The 12,448-nt window shown below is 34.1% G+C and overlaps 1 long non-coding RNA gene across 5 annotated transcripts in view; it reads left to right on the forward strand.

Annotated features, from left to right (window-relative positions):
- Nucleotides 1-12,448, forward strand: part of LOC115510363 — a 52,673-nt gene that overhangs the window by 17,449 nt on the left and 22,776 nt on the right. For 4 of the 5 annotated variants that reach the window (XR_003967696.1, XR_003967694.1, XR_003967692.1 and 1 more), the window contains 2 exons: nt 7,467-7,549; nt 11,008-11,123. This is a non-coding gene — a long non-coding RNA (uncharacterized LOC115510363). The remainder of the gene's footprint in view (nt 1-7,466; nt 7,550-11,007; nt 11,124-12,448) is intronic. The other variant, XR_003967693.1, reaches the window with a different exon arrangement.

Consider the following 12,448-nt stretch of genomic DNA (forward strand, 5'->3'; position numbering starts at 1 on the left):
TCAAATAACTTCTCTTTTTGAGAGTTAGTGTTTAAATCAAATGCTAGTAGTTCTATCCTTACAGTCTTACATGTTTGACATATATGTGTTGAACAGAATAATTTAAATTATTAAATGTGATCTGTCTATGCAAGGCTGTGTTTCTGCTCTCAACAAAATTGTAGCCATAAAATTTGAATTTTAGTGCCAAAATTATAGAAAGGAGTTGGGTTAGTTGTTTTCCCACCTTGAACAAGTTCTCAGTTCAAGATGGATGATTCAAAGAAGTGTAATAGGAAATGTCTTATTTATGAAGTTACTTTTGATGTTTTCTTATGAAAATGAAAACAACGCAAAATTTAATAGTACAGACCTTTATTGAAATAGGAAATAAACATACAAATATAAATTCTGATACAATAGGGATTTCAGGTTCTAAGCATAAATAGAGTAGGTAACATCCCTAAACTGTTGATGCAGTCTTGCCCTTTGCTACTACCTTTTTGCCTGAAATTTGAGTTTTCAAAATGATCTCCATGTAGAAACAAGCAGATTGAATGCAGAATTGAAATAGATACATGTCAGATTGTCAGCAATCACACCTGACTTTTGCCAGCTTCATGCTTCCTGTTATATCCAGTAAATAAATTTCTTAAAATTCTTTTCAGTTTTGTTTTCTTTAAATTGTCTCTGTTTCTTTATTCCCTTTGTATTTAATGCCCTATCATCAAAACTTAAACATAGTTTGTCCTCCAAATCCTTAATAAAACAGCTTATACTGAAATTTTCTAAGTCAGTTTTTTTTTTAGTTGATCTTTATTCATTTTATTCTAATGCTCAGAGTATTAGTGTTAGAACTATAGTAGAGAAACTTTTTCCTTAATGGTATAAATTGTATTTATGTCAGTTAAAATAATTGATAGAAAATAAAATTTTCATGAGAGCAGGTTTCAGTTTAGTATATAATTTCATCCTTTGGCCCTAGATATGTCTTCTAGAAATAGTTTTTCTGTCTTTTCTCTAGGCTAAGCATACTTAAGTCCTTCCACTGGTTCTCATAGCATGAATTCTAGATCAGTAGTATCCTGGATATTCCACTTTGGATCTGCTACATTTTGTCAGTATTGCATATAGAACTGACTGTACTCAGTGTGGTTTGAGGTACACAATACAGTCTGTCTTTCATGAATAAGGTAGTTCTATCAGTGTAGCCTGCCTGGTTCCACTGACTTTCTCTTTGTCGTCGGCACTGTTGGTTCATGTTGAATCACAGTCCACTGAAACCCTAAGTGTATTTGTCCAAAGTGTATTTCACATCCTACCGTAAGTTAAGAAATTCAGCAATCATTTATTAAATACCTATTCACTACTAGCTGTGTTCATAAAAGTTTCAATTTGTACAGTCTTAAAAGGGCTATGAACTAGCCATTAATAACCCATTTTACAAAAAGGAGTCTCAAAGCTCCATGTACTGAAATAACTTACCCAAGATACAAGAATTCATAAGGAATAGAGGCGCCTGGGTGGCTCAGTCTGTTGAGCATCTGGGTTTTGATTTCGGCTTAGGTCATGACCCCAGGGGTCATCATATTGAAGCCCATGTCAGGCTCTACACTGAGTGTGGCGTCTACTTAAGATATTCATTCATTCATTCATTCATTCATTCATTCTCTCTCTCTCTCTCTCACTCACTCACTCATTAAAAAAAAAAAAAAGACACAAGGGGCAGAGTCAGGATTCCATCTTGGGTCTCCCAGCTTCAAATTCAGTGTTCTGTATCATTTCTCCCTCAATAATTTATTTTTGCTGCATATTATATTGATTAAGTTAAGAAAAATGCAGAAAGTGGCTAGTAAATTCTGTTTCATCCAGGATGATTTTAGAGCTTAGGAGACATGCCTAGAATTTTTTAATGTTTTTGTTAAATGCAGTAATGTCTAACATGAATGAGATGAACTGAAATTAAAGCAGCATAAGAAAATAAATATGTAGGGGCGCCTGGGTGGCGCAGTCGGTTGAGCGTCCGACTTCAGCCAGGTCACGATCTCGCAGTCCGTGAGTTCGAGCCCCATCAGGCTGATGGCTCAGAGCCTGGAACCTGTTTCCGATTCTGTGTCTCCCTCTCTCTCTGCCCCTCCCCCGTTCATGCTCTGTCTCTCTCTGTCCCAAAAATAAATAAACGTTGAAAAAAAAAATTAAAAAAAAAAAAAAAGAAAATAAATATGCCTAAACAGAAATGTTAATTGAATCAAAATTAGACTTGCAAATCAATTAATTGCAAGAAAATGAGGGGGAAAACATTTAATTTATATAAAATTTGTATCCTTTTTACTGTATTTAAAAAATTTTTAAATCTGTTAACCTGGAGTGCCTGGGTGGTTCAGTTGGTTGAATGTCCAGCTCTTGATTTCAGCTCAGATCATGATCTCATGGTTCGTGAGTTCATGCCCCACATCGGGCTCTGTGCTGACAAAGAGGAGCCTGCTTGGGATTTGTCTCTCCCTCTCTCCCTCCCTCCCTCTCCCTCTCTCTCTCTCCCTCCCTCCCTCTCTCTCCCTCCCTCTCTCTCTCTCCCTCCCTCCCTCTCTCTCCCTCCCTCTCTCTCTCTCCCTCTCCCTCCCTCCCTCTCTCTCCCTCCCTCCCTCTCTCTCCCTCCCGCTCGCTCCCTCTCTCTCCCTCTCTCTCCCTCTCTCTCTCTCCCTCCCGCCCTCCCTCCCTCTCTCTCCCTCCCTCTCTCTCCCTCTCTCTCCCTCTCCCTCCCTCTCTCTCCCTCTCTCTCCCTCTCCCTCCCTCTCCCTCCCTCTCCCTCCCTCTCCCTCCCTCTCCCTCCCTCTCCCCCTCCGCCCCCCCCCACTTACTCTGTCTCTCCCAAAATAAACTAACATTTAAAAAAATAAATCTGGTATCTAATATGAAAAAAGCTAATTTAATGTACTTAAACATTCCTATTTACTCAGATTAATGTTCAAGCTGACTTCTTAAAACGTTGATTTATTGTCTCACCTTTCAAAATGAGTATTGTTTTCTTAAAAGATCATAAAAATGAAAAGTTGATACATACTTAAAAGGTGGTAAATCATAAAGATAATCAAGAACTCATAGGCCAGAGTATAAGCCACGGGGCTTGGAAGTAAAACTTTTATAAAGAAAAAGGACAAGAGTTGAATGGTTCTGTTTTCTAATTTTTTTTAATAGCTCTCTTTGTTTAATTAGATCTGCATCTAACCAGTAAGGCTCTTTCCATATGTAGTTAGGGAATGTGACTTTGCTTTTAGCCAGCAAACTTGAAAGCACAGTTTAAGTGATGGAGGCACTATATAACGTTTGTATATAAGTAGAGAAATGGCATGGGCCATACCAGGAAGCATTGCTACGTAGCTAGTCCAGTTTGAATGGATGATAGGTATGAAATAATTAAGCCGGTTATTTGCTCAGCATAGTACTCAATAAGAATAATTTCCTGTATTCAAAAGTTCTTAAAACTGGTGCAATTCAATATCAGCTAGGAAGGCTGAAGATTACACTGGAAAATATAGACTTGAATTGTCCTCTAAAGTAGGAATAAATTGAAAGGGGATTAGTGAGTATTTTAGCCTCCAGCAGTAGCTTCAGTGAAGATTTAGAGAGGAGAAAGGAATATACAGTTTAGGAGAGGAAAGAACTGGAAAACAATTGACTACAAGCATGATAAATAATTTTCTTCCACTTGCTACTTACCTGATGGCCACAGCACATGCCTGACCAGTTTTTGTCCACTCATAAATACTTAAATGCTTCTCTAACTTATAGGGACCCTTTTTTGCTAAATATGTAACCACCCATACTTAGAATAACACAATGAATAATAATCTTACTGTAATAATGTCTAGTTTCTCTTAAAATTCTTGATTATTTCAGAAAAGTCTACATACTACATTGGTTTATGTCTCTTAAAAGAGACCTTTTAACTGGAATGGTAGAGGCTTTTAATTGGAGAGAAGTAGGAAATACTGGATTATACAGACCTTGATATGTGTGTGGGGGTGGGTGGGTGGGTGTGTGTGTGTAGCCTGACTTTTCTGGAATAAGTTGTCTAGATTGAAGTCCACCTCACACACAATTTCTAAATAATCATTACTTTCTTAATCAGAAAAAAAAAAATCAAGTATAGACATACTACAGTTTTATACTTTACTCAAAAGCTAGGTTTTTATGGATTATAAAACAGACTTCTTGGATTTTATCTGAATACTATTTCATTACCTGCCTGTTCTCAACATTGAAGTTTAAAGGTATCTTATCTGGTTATTTTTTTTGTTTTTAAGCATCTGTAGCCAAAAAACAAGTTAAAAAAATTTTTAATGTTTGTGGATTTTATATATTTAGACATTTCATAAAACTTTCACTTTCTTTATAGGATAGTAAGAAATTATTATGTTTAATGAAATTGTCATGAAGTTTAGTTAGACCCCATAATTTAGGCCTATTCTTAAAGATACCAAAGCATGGCTAATTTCAAAATTTCTCCAGGTGTAGTATCAACATTTCATACCACAAGTGTAGTATTCCATTGTCCTGACCAAGCATAGTCATTCTGTGACCCAAGGGCTATATGTAGTCAGCTCCTTAGAGGTTTACATGCAGAATTTGAAGCATACTTGAAGACAGTAATTATTACAAATTGTGTTGATGCCAGATTAAAAGTAAAATTAAGTACTTGAAAAATTGAAAGCAATGTGCTGGTACTTAATGGTTATGTCTAAACAAAATAGAAATATTTTCATGGCATGTATTAACCTCTGAATATTTCTATTATGTGACAGTGGGAACAGTCTATAGATTCAAAGAAATTTTTAGTTTAAGATATACCCGCCCCCCCCCCCGCCTTTTTTTCTTGAGACCTAGAGAGAGGGAGACACCAAATATGAAGCAGGCTCCAGGCCCTACCTGTCAGCACAGAGCCTGAGGCGGGTCCCAAACCCACCAACCAGGAGATCACGACCTGAGCTGAAGCAAAGATGCTTAACTGACTGAGCCACCCAGGTTTAATCCCCATTTAGAACTTACGGTTAAAAAAAAAAAAAAAGACTATTCAATGGAAAAAGGACAGTCTTCAACAAATCATTTTGGGAAAACTGAATATCAACATATAAAAGAATGAAATTGATACTTCATACTATATATAAAAATTAAAATGGGTCAAAGACCTAAATGTAAGAACTAAAACTATAAAACTCTTAGAAGAAAACATAGGGGGACGACTTCATGACAGTCTTGATCATGATTTCATGGATAGCAAACCCAAAGCACAGGCAGCAACAACAACAAAAAGGTAAATCGGACTCCCATCAAAATTTAAGATTTTTTATGCATCACAGGACACTATCAGAGTGAAAAGGCAACCTACAGAATGGGAGAAAATATTTGCAAATCATATATCCGATACAGGACTAATCTCCAGAATCTATAAAAAACTCTTACAACTCAACCACAACAACAAAATAAAAACCCAGTTAAATGAGTAAAGGACTTGAATACATATTTCACTAAAGAAGATATACAAATGGTCAATAAGCCTGACATGCTCAAATGACTAATCATTAGGGAAATGAAAGTCAAAACTATACCAAGATACCACCTCACATCCCCAAGGATGGCTATTATTTTTTAACAAGAAAAAAATAGTAAGTGTTGGCAAGGATGGGGAGAAATTGGAATCCTTTTGCTTTGCTGATGGAAGTGTAAAATGGTATAGCCACTATCTAAGAAAGAAAGTATGGCAGTTTTTCAAAAAAATGAAAATAGAATTAAATACCATATGATCCAGTTATACTGCTTTGGGGTTTATACCAAAAAGAAATGAAAGCAGGACTCAAGCAGATATTTGTATACCATGTTTATAGCAGCAATTAATCATAATAACAGAAAGATCAAAACAACTTAAATGTTCATAGATGGACAAAATGTATATACATACAATCGAATACTACTCAGCTGTGAAAAGGAAAGATAGTGTAAAATATGCAGCAACATGGATGAACTTTGAAAAAGTTAACCCTATGTAAAAGCCAGACACACAAAAAATAAATGTTACATGATTCCATTTATATAAGGTACCTGAAATAGGCAAATTCATCAAGACAAAGTAGACTAGTGGTGTCCGGGGGCTGAGGGAATGGAAGCATGGCCACTGTTTAGTGGCTCCAGTGTCAGTTGGTGTAAATGTAAAGGTTATGGAGATGGAAGGTGGTGATAGTTATACAACAGTGTAAGTAGACTTAATGCCACAGAACTGTACCCTTTAAAATGGTAAAATTTATGTCATGTATTTAACCGCAATACTCTAAAAATAATAAGACATTATTACTGTGAAGTTTTTAAAAGAAAAAAAAGATTTATTAGGGTACCTGGGTGGGTTAGTTGGTTAAGCATCTGACTCCTGATCTCTGCTCAGGTCATGATCTCACAGTTCCTGAGTTTGAGCTCCACATCAGGCCTCTGCACTGACAGTGTGGAGCCTGCTCAGTATTCTTTTTGAGACAGAGCGAGACAGAGCATGAATGGGGGAGGGTCAGAGAGAGGGAGACATAGAATCTGAAGCAGGCTCCAGGCTCTTATCTGTCAGCACAGAGCCCGACGCGGGGCTTGAACCCACGAACTGTGAGATCATGACCTGAGCCGAAGTTGGACGCTTAACTGACTGAGCCACCCAGGTGCCCCTTAAATGATTTTAAATTCTGAGAAGGAATTGTGTCCGTATACTCACTAGTGTAACAATTGGGACAGTGCCTTGCACATAGTAGGTATTAAGATATTTGCTAAATGAAAAAAGTACGTACATAAATTTTGTATATTTGAAAATACCATGTTTACATTTTTGTTTGGAAAGTGGGAAAGGGTAGCCTAAAGAACTGTTCCAAATGTAGTTGGTAAATACAAATATGTATTACGTATTTCTCAAGTCATTGTAGCATAGCCATTTTAATGATGAGAAAACTGGAGCAAAAGGTTATCGAGGCTTAAACTAGAGTGGTGGCAGTTTCCTTGTATCTTTTAGAGAAAGAGGTTATTACATTCCTACATCTGAGTAAGTGGAAACTGTTCAGGAGTGTATTTCCATGCCTGGTGAAGAGGGGAGGCCGATAGGATAAAGGAAGGTCAAGAGCCACAGGATTCCAATTTTATTTCTCATCTCTGGGTACAAAGTTAATTCATCTTCCAAAGGCTTCATAATCTTTAATTCTTATGTAAAGTGATGTCCAACTTTTAACAGAGTAACTATTCTAAAAAAGGGATAAATGTTAAGGGTAAGATAATACTTGGATTTTTTTAAGATAAATTAATTAGAAAATTCACTTGAGTCTTTTGTATATTTTCACTTTATTTAGCGTTAAAATATTTCATGTGACATCATCTTTTCCTTTAAAAGTACATCTGCATTTTCTTAGCTTAATTTTATTGAAACTGAGCTCTTATATGTCATTTCTTATTTTTCCTTTGACATGAAGTCTTACCTACTGGATGGAAGATGTCTTTAGAAAGGCATACTGCAAGGAATGAACTGCTGTCTGTAAATTTTGCTTTTACCAAGGTAAAAACCAAATTTTATGAATTCACTTTGTGTTTATAAAAGGAAAAAAAACTTTTATATATTTAATACATTCAAAAATTTGATTAAATATTTAACTTTATTGGCTTATTAAGTTGACAAAGGGGGAGGAAATGCTTAGCTTTTCCTCATATTACACATCTTTGTGTTCCTAACCTATAGCAATATGCTTAGCACGTAGTAGGCTTTCCTTAAACATTTGATGTAGAAATAAATTTTACTATTCTACTTAAAAGCTTCTAAGAAATAGCTATTTATGTATACTTTGTCCGTTATAATCTTTAAATATTGGTTTCTTAATGTATTCTCTTCTAAAAGAAAAAAATTTTTTGTATCTTCAGGTGCTAATGTGTGTTTAAAAAACAAAACCTTGGAGTAAAGTAGCAGCACATAATGGTTTGTGGATTTTGAAAAGGTGCAGGCCATATTGTGCTGCCTCAAAAATACAAGGATCTGATCTTCTGAAGAAAATATATTTCTTTTTATTCATAGCTCTTATGATAGTGATGTCAGCAGTGCCTTAGCAGCACGTAAATATTGGCGTTAAGATTCTAAAATTATCTCCAGTATTAACTGTGCTGCTGAAGTAAGGCTGGCCATGTTCTACAGTCTAATGTTTTATATTTTAATATGTCTTAATATGTATTAACATCATTGATATATCTTCAGTTTTATTGATAATGTATTTTCAATATTATTGAGAATCTTGTTATCTTTAGTATGATTCTATAAAAATAAGTAGTAACTTTTAAGATGTATTTGTATTAACATGGTTGTGGGGTGCCTGGCTGGCTCAGTCAGTAGAGTGTGTAACACTTGCTCTCGGAATTGTAAGTTCAAGTACCACATTGCATGTAGAGATTACTTAAAATCTGTAAAAAAAAAAAAAAAATGTAAGTGCAATTTAATAGTAGTGTTGAATGCCATCAAGAGTTTATTGAAAGAGCTTATACAGAACCAAATTTACTTTAATGCATATTTATATTCATTGTAAATACTGAAATTTTTAAATACTCATTTTTCCTTTGTTTCTCTAGTAAAATGAAGTTTAAAAATATTTGCTTATTTCACAGATAAGTGTGCACTATAAAATATACATTCTGAACAGAACTTACAAGACAATTTTTAGTAATGTTTCTAAATATTTCGTTAGAAGGGGGAAATTTCAAAATGTGTGAATTAAATCCCTGAAATCCTGGGTCTCAAAATGCTCTTAATCATAAACTCAAAGGTAGGAAAGGCCTTTACAGATGACCAGCCTATTTTTTGGGTGGCTCAGGAAACAAATTCAAATTAGGTAATTTGCCCCACATGACAGATTAGAATCTTAATCCTATGCCTTCTGACTTTACACTATCATTGTTTTATCTTGTTTCTATTAAATCCTTAGCTGAAGATTTTTGACAAGTTGAAAATGTGACTTTGTTTGCTTTTTTATAGTCAATATTTAACTTCACAGTAAAAGTAAAAATTATTATTATAGTTACTAATTTTATAGATGTAACAGTTGAAATTTTTAATTTAAGATTTAAAGAAAAATGTTTTCTTTACCTTCTGTTTCTTATTTATTGTTTTATTAAGTCATTAAACTAAAAATTAATGTTCAGGACAAGACAGGTGTTTTTGTGTAGCACATCACACTTTTGGTCTTCTTTTCTACAAGGAATAGCTTACCCTTTTCAATTGCAGCCAAACAGGAAATCTACAAAATAAAAGCACTTCTTAACAAATCATTTCCAATTATTATTGTCTTTTAGAAACCCTAAAAGTACTTCAGATGTAATTTAAGGAATTGTAATCAAGGATCTTCATTTTAAAGTCTAATGTAAAGGTAAAGAAAATATGTAAGGCAAAGCTCTCATTTTTAAAAACAATTTTTCCCCAGCAAAAATTTTTTTCCCTAAATTAGGAAGCAGTATACCATATATATGGTAGCTAGAATTAAATGCCAGCTTTTACATTAAGTACAATTAAGCACTATTGACTTGGTGCTTTGAAAAATCATTCATCAAGCTGTTCACCTCTTTTCCTTTATTTCATTTCAACTATTTTATGAAAGACTAACAAATATAACTTTTGATTCCACTGAAAGTACTCCAAGATTTAACATCTAGATTCTTAGAAATATTTATTAAATGAATTACAAAGTTTGTCCACTATTTTCCAGAATAACTCAGGAATTAGATACCTTTTTTCCTGTTTTTGTTTTTCTAAGTATATTATGTTTAGTCTAATCTGCCTTCTAAATGAAAGAGAGAAAACCTGGATTTTACATTTACTAGGTGAATTTTTTTTTTTAATTTTTTTTTTTTTTTCAACGTTTATTTACTTTTGGGACAGAGAGAGACAGAGCATGAACAGGGGAGGGGCAGAGAGAGAGGGAGACACAGAATCGGAAACAGGCTCCAGGCTCCGAGCCATCAGCCCAGAGCCTGACGCGGGGCTCGAACTCACGGACCGCGAGATCGTGACCTGGCTGAAGTCGGACGCTTAACCGACTGCGCCACCCAGGCGCCCCTACTAGGTGAATTTTTATATCTAGGTCCTCCAGATGTGAAGAAGGAACACTTGGGGCTATTATTGCTAAATGAAAACTTTTCTTGTTTTAATCCTGAGAATAGATTAAAGGAAAATGAAAATATTGGTAAAGTGAGAAACTATAGAAAAACTGTTATAATGAAATTTATCATAACAGCATTCAGCTTCTTTCCAGTCTCTTAAGAGGAAGTAGCCTGTCAGTACCTAATGAAACACACACATTTAGGTAATTCAGAACTGGAAGTTGTATTTGTACGAGTTAATACATTTTATCCTTGTGTAATTTTGAACACATTAAAAGCAAATAGTAAAATAAAAGTTGTACCTTTTAATGTTAACCTTAATTTGACTATTTTTACAAAGAAAAAATAAGTATATACAGGTGTGTGTTTTCATTTTTTCCATCATCTTTGGGAAAAAAATGCTCATCTTTCATTCAGGTTTCTTTTTAAGTTGATGCCAAATAATTTCAATATTGAGCGTCTTAAATCTGTTACTTGGAATATGGATTGAGTTTGTTTGGAGCTAACTCAGAGGACGCAGGCAAGTATTCAGGAGGTAGCAAGAGGAATATTGTAATAGTTGAATAACTCAGTTCACATCCTGTATTTAAAGGCAGATCTCTTAAGGTCACACATATTGATATGTGATAGTAAATATGAAAATTTGGCCGTAGACTTAATTCTGTACTCAACAATGAAGATTTTCTTCAATCAATTATATATCCTTTTGGTTGTTAGAGAATTACATGTTGTTTTTAAGCCACTAAGTGTCATTATGGGTATATGCCCAAGTTAGCTCTATTGGATTAGCAAGATTATGCTTGCATAAACTGTGATCTCTGTTAATGATTTATCAATTTAGAAATTGACATTCTAAATCAATTTTTTTTCCTTTTACAGGTGGATATTACTATCCCTTATTCTTCGAAAAAGTTTTATTCTCAGTGTTGTTTCTCATTGAGTATTAACAAAAAGAAAAATTAATGTTCCAAACTTTTCAGATAGATTTGGTCCTAGTAAGTATTTAGACATACTATTTGCATAGCTAGAAGAAGAAATGAGACCATCATCATTTCCAGCTAAAATTTTTTATTTTCATCTGTTATCAAAGGATTTCTTATAATTTCTGTCTTATTAATAGCTTGAGCCCCTTTAATGCAGAATTAACTCACACCAGAAATGTGAGAGTATATATTCTTGCCTTATTTATTTATAAATATATCTCACAAATTTCTGATGTCTTTTTTTAAAGCTATATATGAAAGCTATATATGAAGAAAAAAATAATTGACAAAATAAATACTAAGTTTTAAACCTCTAATGTTAAAGTTACTGTGTGAGGTGACAAATTACTTGCTTTTTTTTTTTTTTTGTCTTTATTTTACTGAAATTAAATTCAACATTTATAATTTCTATTTGGGTCTATTTCTTGATTACTAATACATTGAATTCATGTAAAAACTTTATGAGTAATATACTGAAATTAGCATACTGATGATTACAGTTCTCCCTTAATTCTGTGGAACTTTGAATAATCTGGTATTACATTCTTGCAATTGAACTTTTGTGTTTTGAAGAAATGTAAACTGCCTGGAAAATGTTATTATTGTTTGTATTTATCATATGCCATAGGATTAGATTTTGTTTGAGAAATTTTTAGCTACCTATTTACACAAAATGCCACTCAGTTTGATTAACTTGTTATTCAAAGGTATTCTCTTTGTTTTATAATTTAACCACTTACTACCATCGACTATTCTATTAAGGAGTATCTTTAGGAAGTGATAGAAGTTCTGAATCACCCTAAAGTTTGCTAATTTCCGCATCTCATTATTTTATAATTTTGGGGAATGCTTGTATTATACCATTTCAGGAATATAAGTTTTTATTATACCACTAAAACTATTTCTTTTTGGACTTAATGCATATGATAGTAGATCACAGAATTTTTTTTTTAAGTTTCCATGTCCTCAATATTAAAAATGCTGTTTTAGCCTGAAGCAAGCAATGAAGAAGGGTATTTATTGTCCTACCGTGTAAGTCAAGAAAGTTGAATAAGTACATGATTTCTTAAGAGAATTTATAAATTTTAACATGGTCAATGCAGACTTTTATGTTAATTTGTTTATATTCTCATGAATGTCTTTTGTGGCAGTGTGAAAATGCAGATGTTTGACAGGGAGCATTAAAAATAGATTTGAGGGGTGCCTGGGTGGTTCAGTCGGTTAAGCGTCTGACTTCACCTCAGGTCATGATCTCGCAGTTTGTGAGTTCAAGCCCCGTATCAGGCTCTGTGCTGACCGCTCAGAGCCTGGAGCCTGCTTCAGATTCTGTGTCTCCC

Source organism: Lynx canadensis, chromosome A1 (genome assembly GCF_007474595.2).
Source record: "Lynx canadensis isolate LIC74 chromosome A1, mLynCan4.pri.v2, whole genome shotgun sequence".
Classification (NCBI taxonomy): domain Eukaryota; kingdom Metazoa; phylum Chordata; class Mammalia; order Carnivora; family Felidae; genus Lynx; species Lynx canadensis.